At 44.9% G+C, this 18,830-nt stretch overlaps 1 long non-coding RNA gene across 1 annotated transcript; it reads right to left on the minus strand.

Moving 5' to 3' along the window:
• Positions 1–2,126: 2,126 nt before the first annotated feature.
• LOC141739548 (uncharacterized) lies at positions 2,127–4,176 on the minus strand. Its single transcript, XR_012585737.1, has 3 exons — positions 4,094–4,176; positions 3,008–3,068; positions 2,127–2,176 (listed from the first exon to the last, which is right to left on the minus strand). It is a non-coding gene; the product is annotated as an uncharacterized LOC141739548 (long non-coding RNA).
• Positions 4,177–18,830: the final 14,654 nt, after the last annotated feature.

Here is an 18,830-nt window from a genome sequence, read left to right on the forward strand (position 1 = left end):
GTACTTTTTTGCTGGTGACAATATTTTCTAAGTTTAAAAATAAACTTAGTGAAGTATGTGCTACCTAACAATGTATGTCTCTTCAGTCTTGGGAAAGAAAAAAAAAAAAGAAAGAAAAAACCACACTGAATATCAAGCACTGCAAACCAGCATCAGGTATAACCAAATTATAGCTTAATATGTTTCAGGTATCCCATTTAGAGCTTCAGAGCTTTCAAGGAAATAGGTTTTCCCCACTGAGAAATGTATATGCAGTGAAATTAAAGCAACTTTAGCCCCATGTGAACCAAAAATAGGTTGGATATCTATTTTAAATAATCACCCAAATGTTAATTTTTCACGATGGAAGGAAGACCTGAGAGGAGAGGAACATTCTCTTCTTCTAACCTTTATGTTCACCTCCAATCTACTTTCTTGGCTACTCAAGCCTGAGGTGTAATACAGCATGTGGTTAAATACACAAAACCCTGCTTTTGTTGCTATTTGCCATCTTCAGAGACAGGACACGGCACCAGCGGCCTGGAGAACCCTGTTTGAATATTTGGGGCACCATCCAAGTGCCATCCAGCATGAGAGGAAAACGAGATGCCAGGGTGAGGGGGAGACTCTCAGTTTACGCCCAGCCATCGATGTCCAAACCCTTCCTCTGTCTGACATCCATCCTCCCTCTTCCCTTCCTAGCTTGGGAGGCAGATCCCACGGGAATGCTGGCATCCCAGATGGCTGTGGGGCAGGGAGCTGGGTCCTGGCTTCGTGGGGGGCTCCTCTGGCTCCCCCCACACTGCCCCTCCACGCACAAGAGGGGAAAAAAATCGCAGGCAAAGGAGGAAGGCAAGTGCTGCTAAGTGGCTCATTGGTTTCTATGGCAACTGGCTCCGCTCTACTCCAGCTGCTTACCCCACAGTCCCTCTGTCACCCTATTTTTAGCTGAAAAATCAAAGAAAGAGGAAAAGCGGTGGGGGTTTGGGGAGGAGAGAGTTGGGAGACCTTCTTGGTTTTTGCAGAGAGGAGGTTAATATGGATGCAGCCTCATCTTGCTTTTAACCACAAGTTAAATCCTCGCTGTGGAGGCTTCCTATGGGATTCCTCAGACTCGCACTGTCAGGTCCCATATTGGCCAAGACCATGAAGCAGCGTGCAAGCGAGGCATCCCAGCCATCCCCCCGTGAGCGTGCAAAGCAGCTGGGCTGTGAATTTGACCTTGGCATCAAATTCAGAAAGAGCAAGAAGGCTTTTCTGTACTTGGGGGAAAAAAAACTTACCCCTCCTACAACCCAACACAATGAAGTGATGGATGTCAGCACACCAACATTTTTTTAACTCGTTGGTCTGAAAAGTAATTTCCTTTTTCTAAAAAAAGTTGACTCGGTCCATGATCTCTCTGTCCTGCATGGTGCAAGAAAATCCTCACAATGGATGCAACACGTTTTGCTCAAATATCTCATCAATGGAAGACCCAGAACCAAATGTACCTGGGCTGTACCAAGGCTATACTTCAGTTAATGGATTTTGGTATTGGAGACTTTGGTTGTTGAGCTGCAATATATCTGCTGGTAAATCTAGAGCAAAGATATTCTAGCCTGCAGTTTTAGTATGCGTAGGAATGTGTGTTCACAAAAGCACGGGTCCTTTAGTCTCTTCTGACCGACTACCTGCCTTGCTGAAATGGATGTTCCTAAACACAGTGAGATACAGCTATTTCGACAGATATTTCTAGCTTCATTCCCCTCCCTCCCCCCAAAAATTCTAGAAATTTTATAATTAAATGTTGCAATTATCCTCAAAATAACAATCCCTAAACTCCAAACCAGGACTGAAGGCAGACTGGTGCCATAAACATCTATATTCACTTTCTTCATTTCAACTGCCGTGACATTTGATGCTTGCCTCCAAACTATTCCTGCTAACAGCGTTGTGGAAGTCTACCTTTGTACCACTCATTTTCATTTGCTGCCGTGAGAAGGGATATTGATCTGTGTATCTCTGCTCACACAGCAAGGCTTCCCATTTTGGAGCTGTGATATTGTCGGACTAAGAGGACAAGGAAAAGATCAATGATTTCTAACAACGATCACTTTTAAGAGGAAGTGCATTGGTAAAATGACTTACTAGTCCAAGTATCGCATTTGCAGTCTCTGCAACCAGTTCTATATTCTGGCAGGCATTAACACTCTTGCTGTAGATAAAAGCAGTACACTGGGAGGGAATTGTCCACTTTAAAAATACGATTGGCTATGGCATGTGATGGTATAAACTGTACAGGGCTTCAGAGAACCCACACAAACGGAGCAGGGCACGGCTGACAGAGTCTAGTAGTGTCCACACCAAACACCATCAGAAGTGTCAGGGCGCTGCGGGGGCTGGGGGCTCCCTAGGGACATCCCATCACCCCAGCCAGGAGCAGGGCAGCTGGGGGGCAGCAGGGGCAGCCCCAGCCCTGGGCACCAGGTACCTCCCTGGTGCAGTGGGGCTGTGGGCCATCAGGGCAGGGCTGTGGGGAGCTGGAGAGTGGCCCTGCTACACTGTCTCTGTGACAGGGACCGATGGCCCTGGGGGGCTGAAATGGGGTTCTGGCACCTGGGCAGGGTAGGGGGAGCCCCAGGAGATGCTGGGCAGGGACAGGCAGGGCTGGTGGTGCCCTTGGAGCCCTGGACATTTTAATTCCTAGAAATTTGGAAACTGGCTCACTCTGTAGAGCCACTGGGATTTTTTGCTTTAGTTTGTGGCCTCCAGAACACCCAGTGCTAACATGCCTTGCGGTTTAATTACCACTGTGCAAAGTACTTGAGTACTGTATTTGCCAATTTTTCCCTGAATGGCCCTTCGTTAGTTTGTGAAGAGACACAAAGAAAAGGTGTTTCCGACAGACCTCTTCTGCTACGTGTTTAGACACTTTGATCAAGTCCCTTCTGACTTCATTTCTTGAAGCCACTACCAAGCCCATCCTCCCAGGGAACGTTGTAAAACCCATTATCAAATCTGCCCTGGCAGGAAACAACACACTCACCTTACAATCCTCCTGCATTCTGCATCCCTGCACAGTTTGGCAGGGGTGTCAGGATGAAAACCTACACAAGAAAGCAGAGAGAGGACTCAGAACTACAGATCTTCCTCTGGCAACCCTGGAAGATAAGAGACCCTTGAGAAAAGGACAAGGCTGGTGGGAGAGGTTGAGAAAACCCAGACACACAATCAGGCCTCCTCTGCAAGAAAACTTGCTTTAGGAGGCCTCTGGCCAGCCCAGAAGAGATGCAGGGGAGAAGAGATCATCTGCAGTGAGGGGCACTGAAGACAGAAGCAGAGGTGACCTGAAGGGAAGCAGCAAGGCATGCCTGCAAGGCAAAGAGGAAGAGAGACAAAGAGAAAATACATGCCAGTAAGCACACATGCACAGCCAGCATAGACAGCAGCCTGTGGTGGGTGGTGATGGATAACCTCGTGCCTTGAGCAGTAAATGAAAGAGTGAGCAACTCCTTTTAAAAGGGGCAGTCAAGGATGGAAGAGAAAATAATCCAATGTGCATCCTCACTTGCCTCTACAGATCAGCTTGAGAGGCAGAAGCTCTGTGACTACCAGACAAGTGACTTTACTAAGGAACTGTGTCCCATTTGCAAAATAGGAGGCTATGATCCAGACCTTTCTTGTAGAGCATTTTCATATCTACAGATGAAAATCACCAGCTCTAGGTGGTGATTCTGATCGTTCTGACAAGAGGAGTGTACGAGCACTTCTAGAGAAGTGGGTGTGCACATTTAATATTAATTTATGGCAAGTAGTCATGTGCAGCCTTGACATTTGTTTTCCATGTATACTAGCAACAGGAAACTTGAACCTTTGAATGTTTATGAGAAATGAGCACACATGCAAACAATGCTGACAGAAGATGATCTTTAAAACCTGCCTATTTTCACTTCTTTTGCATTGCTCATTTGTCCTTATTCAGCATATTTTAACCTGCAAACATTATCCTCAAAAGGTCATAGGAAAATCACACTGTTAAATAAAGCTGAGGCATTGCAAAGATAGTACGTAGTAAGACATACAGACTGAGACTGATAGAGATACAGGGAGAGAAATTTTAAAGAAGTCTGACCGTAGTGTGAGGTCCGTCCATAGTGTAAGGTCTGATAAAAGAATCCTCCACTCAGCAATGGGGACCCTCGGCTCTATCTCCACCATAACTAGAAGACCAAGCTAAAAAGAAAAAGCCATAACAATTCTCAAATGAGAACCAGCCCCATAGAACAGTCTCTTGTATCTGTAGCTCCATATAGCTCATGGCAGCCAGGCTACACAAAACTTTGCAGTTTGCGTGACACAGCCTAGAATTCAGGACTGACTCATTCATGGAAGTACCAGGGCTGTCAACAAACATGTGTAGAGCAGCTACAAGGCATTAAAGTCTATTTGTTCTGCAGAGCTCGTGGATAAATCCCTCCCAGTAGTGGTCCTCAGAAAGGCTGAACTACAAAGCTGATGGGTACCAGAGACCACTCTAACACCTGATGTTTCTCTAATGATCTCAAATCCTTCAGCCCCAGGGGGAAGCAAGAGAAATCCAAAACACAGACAAAGAGAAGGAGACTCTCTCCTGGAGAGAGAAATAAGCTCTTTGGATTGTCCCATCTGGCAGATCTTGTTCAGATCTTGGGAGATACTCAAGGGAAGAAAGGATAAAGACAGATGAACACCTTTTGCTCCTTCTTTGTAAGGGCTGCTAAACTATTTTGCATTAGAAAGATGGAGAACTCCATGGCCATCAGATCTCTTTTAGCAATGTCATGCATGGATGTTTATCACTTGCTGTGTTAGACCTTGTCCGAGCTTGATCCCCTTAATATCAAGCAAGAGGGATTTGTAACATCTAGTCCAGGTGTCATGCCATTTGTGTGCTCTGGCTGCTGGGCACGTAAACACAGAAGAACCGAATCTCGAGGTTGTTTGTTTCCTCACCAGTTGTTTCAATGAAGCAGAATTTCATTATGCTGTACAGAGAGGACAGGCAGTCTATCTTGTCCTTCTGAAGTCTGTTTGCTTGTTCGTGATTTTCAGTGGTGATCTTGAAAAATCTGGTAGAGTTTACAACCAGGCACTCTTCGGAAAGGAGATACATCACTGAGAATTACTTGCTTAAGCAGGCCACCCTCCCCATCACCCAGTGCAAAAGGCCTGTAAGCTAATTTCTACTCTCCCTGCCATCCTAAGTCCACGTCAGTCTGATGTTTGTAGTAAAGGAGTTCATTCGGTTTATTCGAGTCCTTAAAATTCCATCTACGCCTTGGTATCCAGTGACCCTGGTTGCTTTGGCTGCAAAGAGATGGCAGGGGCATTTCAGGATCTCGTGCCAGCGAAAGAAGCAGCATCAGAATGAAACAGGGAGGACGATGCTGTGTTATACAAGACATCTAGGAAAGAAATTATGCAGGACACTAGCAACATCCTGCAAGACAAGCAGACTTCTAGGTATTGTTTCAGATACTGGCAGTGTCTGAAACATCACAGGATGATGATGCTGTGACTGCTTTTGTGCTTCAGCATCTCCGCCAGGAGACAGCTCACAAGGTGCTTACACTGAAAAACAGGAAACAGCTGGCTGGAAGTTATGATTTCACAGCAGCAATGGTCCATAGGAGTGATCCAACCACCAGGCACAGGTGTGAACTAGAAGAGTTTGAACCTCACATCTTATGAGCAACTGTGGCTCACCCCTCAAAATAGCCTTTCAATTGGATCAATGAAGACTCAGTTCAGAGAAGTGATGGGGTAACATACACCCCGCTGAGTTTGTCAGATGCTTTGAGGATGTTGCTGCTCCCTGATCTGTCTCTCCTGACCCATCTTGCACAGGCACATCTTTTTCTCCCTAGGGCCTATGTTAATGGATCCTCAAAGACTTCTCTCTCTGGTGTACTACTTGAAGACACCTTTGCAGCAAATTACATGGCATCATTCAGTAAGAGACAAGGGTCAAACAACCAGCTTGGGAGTGGGCTAGTAACACTGTCGTGCGTGATTCTGAAAAAGGGCTCTAATAATGGGGATAATGTAAGGGACTGCCATAACAGCAATCTGACAATTTATTGTTGCTATGCAACTTGAGTTGTGAAGAGACTTTTGCAGTCATTTCTTGTTTGTCCATTGAATGCTCAGTGACAGCGTCTGGTAACCTTCCCCCCTCATCACCGTACCTAAAGCAGCAAGAATTCAGGTGCAGGTTTTGTGCCAAGGTGCCCTCTTCCAGCCACTAGTCTGAGCAAACTGAAATGCAGACACCTACAATGATTTTTCCAGCCTGAATGAGATTCCTATTGTGCCACACACAAACATGAACAGCTACATACATTCACACACATTTTCTCTTTCCTCCGATTCATTGCGCATCTTCCACTTTTTCCTCCTTTCCTACCCTAAGGTCATCATGTTGTCAAAGAAGAGCACTGTCTTTGAAAGCTTTTCCCTTGACATGTCCATGTCCTAGCTCTTGTCATGCCAGTTCACACTCTTTTCTAACTTTGTACATGAGATTCCTTCAGACCTTGCTGTCTTTCTCCCTACTGTTTTCTCAGACTCATGCCAAGTGGTGATAGATATGACTATTTGCTCCATCCTGTTTTATTCACCTGTGCTGATACTGCCTTGTCCTGTCTTAAAACTTTGACCAGTTTTAAAACCCTCAAGCAATGATGCCTGCAGACCTTTCCTTGAGACTCTGACAGTCTCACAAAACTCAGTGGTTAGGGAAGCTGACCTGCTCATCTCCCTGGCTGAAACCTGACTAATTCTAGTGACATCTATCTCTTTGTGCCACCCTTAAAAGCTCTTCCTTGCATGCTGGTATCACCTGAATACCAAGGTGATAGTTATTCTGCGTCACCATTAACCACTACTCATTCCCTCTAATCCTTTGATATCACTTCCCAGACAACCCTTGCAGTCCTCACTCAATTTTTTGTTTTTCTCTGAATTCCTTTGCTTTCCATAATCTGTTTTGTGGTCTTGCTTGTGTGATGTTTAATAGCCGCAGCTCAGAGTTGGCTGCATTTCAGTGGTAGGAGGGGGAACACAGTGAACTGTGAACTGAAACTCCATATAATGTTGCTAGAGATGAGAACAAGTAAAGGAGGGCTTGCCACGCACGCTATCTCCAGAAAAACATCTTTGCAAATGTGTATCTGTGCAGGCATTGTGGAGATAGGGATTGCGTTATGCAGACGGGAAGAGGAGCTGACTGACAGTAGAGATTTGCAGTCCATATTGATGTTTCACAATTGTGCATCTGTCTGCAGAACAGCCATGGAGCTCTCGAAGTCATTGCATTAAAAAAAAAAATAAGGAAAGATAAATCAATAATTTCACTCACCCTTTTACCACATCTCAGAGGGCGGAGGAGGAGAGTGTCATGACAGCTCACGCTAGTGACAAAATTTTAATCAAAACAGTCTTCAACCAGAAAATACTATTTTGATAAAATCAACATTTTTCATAAAATCATAAGTACAAATGAAGAATCCCTATGGAAAAGGAGGCTCAAACAAAATTTTCTGTATTGAAAAGTTTGCCTTCGGGAAAAAAATGCCAGATTTTCTTTCAAATTAAAATACCAATTTTGAAAGCAACCTTATATTTTCTTATCATATTCTACTGCTTGTATTGTTTTTACGTTCTTCAGTTAATAATGAGAGACACTGATTGTGTTCAATATCCTGCCATTAGCCTGGAATCAGGTTTCTAGGATATTAAAAACAATTGTTCCCTAACTAGTACCCAGCACATTTCCTCTTCAGAGTGTAACAATTTAAATTGTTTCACTCTGCACAGACTAATAAAGCTGGTACCGCTTTTGATAGAAAACTCATTACTTGGTAGAAAAATCACTTGTTTTGAAAATAAAATATCACCTGTACTACATTATATAACAGAATATTTAATTATGATATTCACGGTATGCTATGTTACTGGTAGGACTGCATAACATGCCCTCATATGAGACTTGATTTTGGCATAACCTAAATGCATTACAACTAACATGTGAAACTGTACCAAAATTCAACTCATTTTCAAAACAAAACATCAGTTATTTTCCTAAAAGTATCTAATTGAAATATTTGTAATTCTCAGTTCTTAAGAATACAATGACCGCAGTATTTTTATCACTAAAAGTAATAAGAAGCTTTGAAACCATAAACTTTGAAATTTCTCTCAAAATGAACATTTCAGGTTTCATCTGGCTCTCACTTAACCTGTGATTCATTCTTTGTACTAACTCTAAATATCCCTATTTGGAATAGTTTTAAGATTGGAGGCCTCGTCGAAAGCAATCGTCATAAATACAGCAGACACTTCATCTTAGCTGGTTCTACCAGCATTTGTCACTAGATAAATCAGCTCATCAGTCCTCACTTTCATCTCAATTTTAATACTTTTTATATGCCTTCATGGGGATCTCAAAATTATCCCCATCAGGATATATAAATGAGGATAAAATAAATCAGGATAAATTAAATCAGCCTTGCAACCCAACCACACCCAGGAACTAGGAAGGCTTCAACATTCCCACTGCAGCCCTGCTCACAAAATCCTGTTGCAGGGAGCACTTGGGATGGGGCAGACCCTTCCCCTCCATTCCTCCGCTCATCCCATTCTGCACCTGGAGAGCTTGCACTTGCCTTTCTAGCACGTGAGAGCAGCAAGAAAGGAAAAAGACTTCCCCTCTGAAAGCACAAGTCCTCTGCTCTTTCTGCCTTCTATGACTGCGGTGGAACAGCAGCCCAAGGCCTCCACCTAGTGTCTGCTGGCCAGCTCGGCACACCACCCCGGCTGAAAATGTGGGATGCCTGTGGGTCCCCTGAAGCTTACCGATAAAGAGCAAAGGCTTGGTTTATTTTCGAGATGGGACTATTTTCCTTCCAATACAAAAAACGAGTCTCGGCTCATTCTGAGCCAGCCAAGCCTCATACGCCGTCAGCTAGAACTCAAACACTGAATTCTGGTTTACATGTGGAGAATCTAATTATCTTTTTTTTTTCCCCCCCCCCCATCATACAGACCGTGCTAAAATCCAAGGCTTTAGGAGGATGCAACACAAAAAAGGAGAAGAGAAACCTGAGTTTCATCCCTTCCTCCACCTTCATTCCACAGACCTGGTGGGTCTTTAGGCAGAAAAAAGAACCAAGGACCCTATCACCAGTGGTTTCTGCCTATCCCTGTCTCCATCCCAAGAACAGACAGTGTGTTTGCTGTTGGGTTTTTATTTCCTCAAGGGCAATTAGAGTAGGATGATCTTGATAGCTGGCAAAGCAGCACTCTTTCTGTTCATTGTAACCCTCGTATACTGGCCTGGTATGAAACTGTCCTCTACCTTCTCTGCTAAGTCCAGTTTTTAAAAATCTCCAGTGCAGGTGTTGCCAAGATTGTTTCCAAAAGGCCCTTCCCAGTTTTAAAATGCCTCTCTTGATCTCTTTGCTTCAGCTACCTTGGATCAAGACTCCTTGCACTCCCCCCGTGCTTTGGTTTATGGAGGCTAGAGGCCACGTTCTCCCTCCAACACCTGTTATTAGTTGTTTGGGCAAGTGGGTGCATATATGCAGATCCATCCATACACCCATTCACAAGAAAACTCCATTGAGAGGAGCTCAGAGCTTACAACATGGCCCCAGAGCTTTTTAGAATACGAAGTCACACTTGGAAACTGGAGTCACTGAAAGCCATAAAGACTCTCCAAGTCATGAAACCTAATCCAGCTGCACCAATGTCCCACTACCCCATTTCTCTCGCCTACAAAAGCCCATCTTCTGTCAGCTTCCCAGCTGCCTAATCTTTCGATATGTACATGAAATTCAGGATATGGTCTGTGGGGTTTAAAGCCCATTCTAGCTGCATCTGTCTATGTGCAATGTACAGGTAAAAGGGAACGAAGCAGCCATTGATGGAAGAAATGGTTGGAGCAGTTGCACACCCATTGCCCCTTGGGCGTGATGAAGGCACTGTGCAACACAGACACTTCAGCATCCTGCTACCATAAGACCACTAGACTCCTCTGTGGGAGCTGCACCACTGTACCAGTAGAAGCTATAGGGTAAAGACCGAGAGTATATTTTATTGACGTCACTAGCCAGCATTACTTAGAACAAGGCTAAGCACAATTGCAAAAAGAACTGCCTCCAAGCTATTCTATTTATATTCCTACCAGAGCTACCATTGGTACAGTCATCCTGCTGCTGAAATCCTGACCCTGTCATTGCCAGTGTAGCCACAGACCCGAGAAGATCATTTTGGATCGCTTCAGAATTTGGCACGTCTTAATACCAGCAAAAGCAGCATTGGCAGGGGGTGGAGTGTGCTATTTGCACAGGACCTGCGTCAGGATTGGCATTCAGTGAAAAGCAAGACATATGAAGGCATTTTATCCCAATATAGAGAATAACGCATCTTCCTCTGCGTTGCTGGTGGTAACTTTGGCAGTCCAAGGAACAATGGTAATTGCTTGTTACTGTGGAAACAAGACCTCCAGAAATAACACTAATGAGCCAGCAGGGTCGTGGGAGAAACACAAGCATACTGTCTCCTGCAAACACACATGATTTGGCTGCACACAAGAGATGGGGCTCCGGGGAGAGGATCAGTTTATTTGAATGCAACAGGCACCCAGCACAACCTCTGCTCACCCCCCATGCCAGTCTGAGCCTGCAAACAATTTAAGTGACTTGACAAAAAGTCCAGATAACTCTGGAAATCACTGCTTTTCACCTCCCTGTCTGCCTTAAATTTTGGGAAAATTGATCGGGAGATGCTCCCTTTGGAGGGAGCCATTTTGTGGTTTGTGTAATACACCTAATAAGAATACATCTGTAAGTAATATACCTGTCTCCAAAAAAAATCGGGGGGGTGGGGGGAAACACATTCTTACAAATTTCCCCACCCAGTTCTGCAAGGGATATTCCTAATCTGGGAGATGTGCCTATAAGTGCCTGAATGGCAAGGTCCTTTTCCTAATAATAGTCTGTTGGTGATTCCTCACTCCACTCAAAACAAGATGAAAGGAGGGAAGCGTACAGCAGAAGAGGGGAAAGGGAGTAGAAGACACCAGAGAGCTTACTGCTGCCTCTGCACACCGTGTCTTTTTGCCCTTTCATGCTGTGTTGCCCCGACAAAGAGAGGAGAAGATGGTGTAAAGGAAGTGAGATGGTGGATGGCAACCTGTGAACGCAGCTATTTCATGCTTCAAATTTTTCTGCCTTGTAAAGTCCACAAAATGCTACTTTCTGCCCACAGGCCCTACTGGCACAGCAGTGTGGTGGCTGGCTGCATATTTATAGTCAGCTCAGCCTCACGTGCTAAGTGCCAAGAAGTGGACCTAGCGCTCAACCTGCCCTGAAGGAGACTTCCCTCTGCCTGCCAATGGCTCTGAGGCCTTTGAACTTTTTGCCAAACTCTATAAGAGAAACGTTCTGCCCTTGAGAAGCGCAGGTAGGAGCTGGCAGCAGGAACCGCTACATGTGCCACCTAATGTTATAGCCTCGCTGCTGCATTTGGGGTGGCCTTGCAGTAGCCCCACTGCTCACTGAATATTCCTTGCCAGCTCAGAAGGAGCCCAATTACATTCACCAACAACTCTCTTCAACAGCTATTTCATCTATGTCAGGCAGGTCATGGGGCAAAACACAAGCTAAGAACCCTTGAGAAAGATATTGCTGGTGTATGCAAGTCCCCCCCCAGAGCTTTACCCCTATTAGGAAGCCACATTCAGATGTACTTCCACTGTACTCAAATACAGGCACTAACCAAGAACTGATGGGGCCTTAGCAGAAAGTATAGACCAGCTCCTTGGTTGTTTTCTTAAAAAAAAAAAAAATCTACTTGTGAGTGAGAGCGTAGCACGGGTAAGCCCCTTGGAGTAACTACTGATACACACACTCCTCCCCCAGGTTGAATCCAAGGTGGTTTTGCTCTTCTTAATTAAGGGTGAAGTACTTCAGATTAGCAGACAGCTACCAAGGAACAAAGATAGGCACAGAAGCCAGACCTGGTCCAGGCCAGATAACACTTGAAATCACACCCTGCCTTAATATGAAGGAATGTTTTTGATTGCCCCCACCCTACAGGGGAAAGAAAAGAAGGTGTAAGAGTCAGTCACAGTGGGAAGAAACAAGTGGGTGTACTCAGATGACAGGGGGTTATTTACTGATACCTCCTGTGGTGGGCCAGGAGCTTCTCAAGAAGCAAACAAACAGGTAGGGTCACCACTTGCACTCTATTATTGCACTCCCCCAAACAGTTTTTATTTACTATTTATTTATTAGATGCACCAAGAAGCTTCAGATAAAATCAAGGCACTACTGCACAGATCAAGAACGTCTCTGACTCCAACACTTGCCACACCGTATGCACACGCAAAAAGCAAAAGGACAAGAAGAAAGACTGTGTGTTGTCTACAGACTAGGACCTCAGACAGACAGACATGCAACGACTCAACCATGGTTATCTCAGCAGTTAGTGTCAAAGTTCACTAATAGCAACTTCAGTCTACACAGCCTTTGTCCAGAGCTTTAGTCATAAACTACTCCTTTTTCCTGCAACCTAAAAACCAGAAAGAGAACGTGGGCAAGCAATGGGAAGCAGTCTGATACATAAAATGGGAAATAAAAATCAGAAGTTAAATGATCAAGATGGTGACATGTCCTTAAAATAACATTGCATTGACACAACATTGTGGGTGAGGGCTCTCTAAGGCTTTAATAATTTTATTTTCAGAAGTCTTAGTGCACATTTGTGTCAGTTTGTTTCTCTTCAAATATCCAAAAAAAAAAAACCAAACCACAAACTGTTTAAGGTCCCAAGCCATTCTCAGATATGTACGTCAAACAAAACAAAATAGAACTATGTGTATATTCAAGCCAGTAAATGAACAGCGTCTTCACCAATGCTGAGCTGCTGGGACCCCAGCTCAGGATTTTTGTGTTTCCCCAGCAACAGCGGGTGATGCTGCAGGCACTGGAGCTGAGCGTGGTCCAGCAGCTCCCGGAGAGCCGAGCTGGCTTGGAGCTGCAGCCAGGGAACGATGGAGCCAGTTGAATAAGGGAGGAAATTGCCCCAAACGCTGCTCTTTTCAAAGAAAGAAAACAAAGAGCATAAATCCATATGGCCTCCCTCTGATCTGGTTACATGAGTAGCTGCCCAGTGTGTGAGAATCTCATAGACGTTAAAGAAAGAGAGGAGAAATGAAACCCAATTTGGATAACGATTTCTGAGGTTGCGTCCACGTATTTGCCTAGAGCACCCCGCCCCTCCATATCCAGAAGGTTACCATGGTGACAAATTTCAGCTGTAGGTAAGAAGAAAATGTTTCTGTATGAAAGCCATTTTGTAGAAACATAAAAACCCAAAGATTAAACCCCATTGCGCCTTTTATAATCTTTGTTGCCATATATTCACAACTAGATGAGCTTTCTCATCTCAGGAATGGTTAATCACAATGCAAATAAGCTGCTTTTGTTTTAATTCATGTGTTCTGCTAATGGAGTTCATCTCCATATAGTAAAATAATGCTCTCAAAATCTACCAAAAAATGGGGGTATTCATTTGCTTCCAAACTGCGTCTAAGGGAGTTATTAATACTTTTGATCCTCAGAAGATAGATCTATTCCATTGCTTGACTGCGAATTAGAAGAAAATTACCTTAAATCACGTCTGGATTCGATCCATAGCACCTTAAGCACGGAGAGTCCCCAGTGCAGCTCACATCAGGAAGGCACAGTGGGGAGCCGAGCACAGCTCGTACTATAAACTTCCTCCCAGTAACTCAGGGGAAGGTTACAGCCCAATGCTCACGCATTCACCGGGCCTAAATCATACATCAGCTCGGGAAAGCCACCACAGTAAACTCCCTCCGCTCCCATCCTGGAACCCCCAGGCAATTAGCATGTATTGAGCTGCCATTTCCTTGCTTGTCCCAGGCCAAGCAGCTCTGCTCCCGCTGGTTTAATTTCTCTCAGCTTTAGCACAGCAGCAGGCGTAGGCAGACGCACCCCCTTAGATCACACCACATCATCACCTGGGAGCCAGGGGCAGAGAGCCAGCTGCTAGAAGCTTCTGTAAGATTACTGACCATACCACCACTGAGGACCTGGCTTTGTGGCATTCAGCGATGCCTTTCTCTGCGATCTCTTCCTCGCCTGCTGAGTCTCACATAGACACCAACATGCCTGTGGCTGTAAAACCGTTCCTCAAGTCCACGAGCACAGCTAAGTCACACTCTAGCTTTAGTAGGATCAAATAAGCAGCAAGACAGCACTCATGCTGTGGAATAAAACCATGCTTTATGCAATGTATCCGTTTTATGAGAACTGAAAAAGATAAATGGTGCATGGTTGTCGCTCCCCACTACTGAGCACAGGCCCATGATGTGACTGGCAATGAATGCCCACCTCCTTTGCCTCCAGTGCAGGAATGAAGGCTTGATCTTTCCCTCACCCCATGAGCCCATGCAGCCACGTACTACTTGAGCATCCCCTGTTAGCTCACACAGCCACATCACAAGCATTGCAGAGCACTGCAGGTATTCTCCTTTTGCCCGAAATCCTTTCGAAAGACCTACAATCTGTAATCTCAACATCCTGCTTTATTTAGTCTTCAGATTGCCTTTCAGTAGTCACTGAAATACAGTGATTACAATCCATTTGTTGCGTAAGGATTTACAGTAAACTATGCCGCAGTGAATTGTGCCAGGTTAATTGTGCACTGAGCTCCACAAATACACAACCAAAGTTCATCCCTTGCCCAGCTAAGACAGGTGCTCTCTGGATAATTTATCACATCCTCTAGCCATGGGAGCAGAAGAGGGGGCGATCACTAGCCAGTAAAGCCAGCAGCAGCTTTGAGTCTTTATCACGTAGTAGGAAATGTGCTCTTGTGGTTTGTGTTGGGGTGAAGATCCTTGCTGCTCATCTTTCTTCCTAAGATTATCATAGGACTGTGAGAAATGTTTGCCCTGGAGAGTCCAAGTTAAGCAAAGGTCCATTCTGGTCAGCGTTCAGATGGAAGCAGGACTGTGCAAGCAGTCATTTCATCCACTTCAGTAGGACCAAGTGTTAAAACCAAGCACGTCCATTCCCTGCATCCTCTGCCAGGACCAACCCTGGCTGTGCTCAGCTTAGCCACCAGCCCTCCCGCTGTCTGACCAGGCTCAAGCCCAGAAGTCTCTGCCTGTACAAATCTCTGCCCCACATCCAGAACTAATGGGTATTATCCTGGCAGCCCAAGATAGCAACTCTCCATGGGAAAATCATGTGGGAGAAGGAGGGACATTCTCTTGGGAATCCGACTTTTCCTGGTGCTGACAGTTGTCTTCTTTCTGGATGAAATAAAAAGCCAAGGTTCTTCCTGCTAATAGTCATTAAATAACTTTTCTCTTTTTTTCCTAGTACCATTTCAGTATGTTGATCAAGTTCCAGCTTGGTTTAATTACATACTTTCTATCTGAATTCCTGCCCAAGCTTCATTTAGAGAAATTATTCATTTCCCATCTTCAACATTATTATTATTGTGCTTATTTGCACGATGTGCTTAGCATTCATTGTACGCATCCTCAGTGCTTTGATGGGCTCATCAGAGTGGTGCCGGTGGGATGGAACAGAAGAGCACTCCTCATCCGCTGCCCTGAAAAATCAGCCCTCCTCCCCATCACATACGGGCAATTTTGCGCTGCTGCAGATTAGGAAACGCTCACAGTCACATCCAAGGCATCACAAAAATATTACCAATTCCTCCTCAGGACATGCCTGAAAGCTGAACAGTAACGTTATTGAGAAACAAAATCTTTATCTGACTGCAAATAACAAGTGAAAGGGAAAAATGTTCATTTCTGACTATTATGTTTTCCAGGACACACCTTCCCAAGACTGAAGAAGACAAGGAAAAGTTGGGTGGGACTGGCAGAAACACATGTGCCGGGAACACTTTTCACGTTTCCTTGCAAGGATGAAAGATTTGAGCAGCCTTCATCTCACATGACCATCTTGTGTGAACCTCGTGCAGCGTGTGGTTTTCTGTCACATGGGAATGGATGCGTACAGAGAATTTCAGTTTATGAAACTTAGTCGTGCTGAAAGTGATGTTTTCCTTGCCCCAGTGATTTGTTTTCTACCTGGCTGTTTTCACCAGCTTTAGATTTGTCTTCTTGATATCTCTCCTGTAGCCCCCTGAGTTTTACCATACAGGATCAGAGAAGAGCACTTTTTCCTTCTTTCCATCTCAGTCAGGGACCTAGTTTGAAAGCCCCTGGAGAATGGCAGAGAGACCAACACAACAGCCATTTTGCTGTCTCACTGGCAGAAGGGCAGGAGCAGGACAGCCAGAATGGAGGAGCGCATAGCCCCACACATGCACACACGCAGCTGAGATCATTCCCACCAGACGAGGTCAGGGAAGCATTATTTAAAATTATAATGAATATGAAATGGCTGATCTAACACCAACTGTATTATATACTTTTGTTGGGTAATGATAACCCCAGGACAAGAGACTGCCTTCCATAAATACCAGAAATGGAGCAAGCACCCAGACAGCCTATCTTGACAGGGACAGGGAACTACTGGAGCGAGTCCAGCGAAGGGCAACCAAGATGATTATGGGACTGGAGCACCTCCCTTATGAGGAAAGGCTGAAAGAGCTGGGACTCTTTAGCCTGGAGAAGAGAAGGTTGAGGGGGGACCTGATTAATGTTTACAAGTATCTAAAGGGTGGGTTTAAGGAGGACGGAGCCAGGCTCTTTTCAATGGTTCCCAGTGACAGGACAAGGGGCAATGGGCACAAGCTAGAACACAGGAAGTTCCGTTCAAATACACGGAAAAACTTCTTTACAGTGAGGGTGACAGAGCACTGGAACAGGCTGCCCAGGGAGGTTGTGGAGTCCCCTTCTCTGGAGATTTTCAAGACCCGCCTGGATGCAGCCCTGAGGGATGTGCTTTAGGTAATCCTGCTCTAGCAGGGGAGTTGGATTAGATGATCTCTAGAGGTCCCTTCCAACTCTGAAGATGCCGTGATTCCGTGATTCCGTGATACATCAACTGCACTCGAGCTCTTGGTGTTTGTTTGCTTTCTGATGTGGATTAGGATCTGATTCCAAACACAGGGCATAAAATCAAAGCAGCAGCAGCACCATCGAGACAGGGACCCCTCTATGCGACAGCTCCATCTGTATCTAATCATGGAGAGGCACAGAGCAGTGACGGAGGAGAAGGTGACATATCACCATCCAGTTGGAAACCAGCCGCCTCCTCAATGCTGAGATAAAACCCAAAGCAGTTTCAGTGGCTCAGCCTCAGTTTGAAGGGCAAAGAAATTTCGGTGAGGTGACACCTGATCCTCTGCTTCTCACGTACGCTCCTTCCTAACCTACACGTCTTCGGATTCTCTCTTGAGAAAGCAGAAAGCACCTTAGAGGCAGGAACTTTCAGTGTCTGTAATATCAAGCCGCGTTGCCAGCGCTTTTCCAGCCTTGCCTTGGGTTAGACACACATTTATTCTACAGAGAACTGGAAGTGATTTAAGACATTAGCATTCCTCAGATGTACGTCACCCCCAATCTCCTCACTCCTATCAGTAGGATTCTCACTCCCACGAGTACAGAAGGTGCAAATGTTCCTCATCCACTGTCATTTAAGTTCAGAGCCCATTATCTGATCTTAAACTGCTGGGGAAGGTGATCTGGCATTGCATCCTTCCCATAGCACCAGCTCGTCTGCGGAGGCAGTCGTTTCCAGCACCGAAGGAAGCTGAACAGCTGGGGCCAGGAACATCTTAAACTACCTTACTTAGACCTAGAAAAGAAAGCCTGTCCATATCCTTAAACATCTTGTACATCTTCTAAATTCACTCAAGGTTTATCTTCTACTCAACTCATGTGAACGTGTATATGCCCCACCCTAGCATTCAAATCCACGTTCCTTACAGCACACAGGTGTGAATCTCCCCAGTTACACAATCCTGAGTAGTCACACCCAGCACAACTCTTGTGATTCCTGATGGCTTTGTGAGTAATTGCAGAGGCTATAATCAGGTGACTACCCTAGCATCTGAGATTTAACTTTTTTTAAGCACATTTCTAGCTTTCATGGCAATGTGGCTAACTTGCAAGAATGTTCCAACGCCAGACAGCAAATAAAAGGAATCCAAAATGTATGGCATGAGGTTGCTGTTGGTGATTTAATCATGTAATTTTAAAGGCAATCTCACATTCTGGAGGGGAGGCTTGGCACATGATTTCTACATGTTTGGGTTAGCAGCATTGTTTCCAATAAGCAAACATTCTGCCATACTAAATCAAATATGTACATGTTGAGGGACTGGGTTGTTAGGGGTATGTTTATGCAACATATTTCTGGTAGTCACAAGCTCATGCTGGCCCATAATACACCATGTAGAAATACCCTGTGATTTCCTGAGAAAAGAGGTCTTTGCTTCGCTCTCTTTTTTCGCTAGTGCAGAGGCTGTCCCAGCTCTCAGTACAGGTCGAGAGCTGACTTGTCTGTGGTTTGCTCTGAATATGCTTGGTATTAAAGCATCACCCTTCCCCCAAGCCATTTGCTACCAGGTCCATCCCCTTTCCTGCCTCGCATGACTTCAGCATTGCAGGAAGCTGAGTCAATGACATTTTAAAACAAAAATCACACTTAGTTTTTCCAGTAGATTCTTTCCTCTGTCAATAGGTTAAGATTGAAGAATCTAACTCTTTTCTTAACTCTCAGTGCAGTTACCTTTAGTTTGCCAGAGCCATGATGCTGCCTATATCCTGCTTTACTTTCTAGTTCCCTACACAAGATCCTATCTAGCGT

This window comes from Larus michahellis, chromosome 1 (genome assembly GCF_964199755.1).
Source record: "Larus michahellis chromosome 1, bLarMic1.1, whole genome shotgun sequence".
NCBI lineage: Eukaryota > Metazoa > Chordata > Aves > Charadriiformes > Laridae > Larus > Larus michahellis.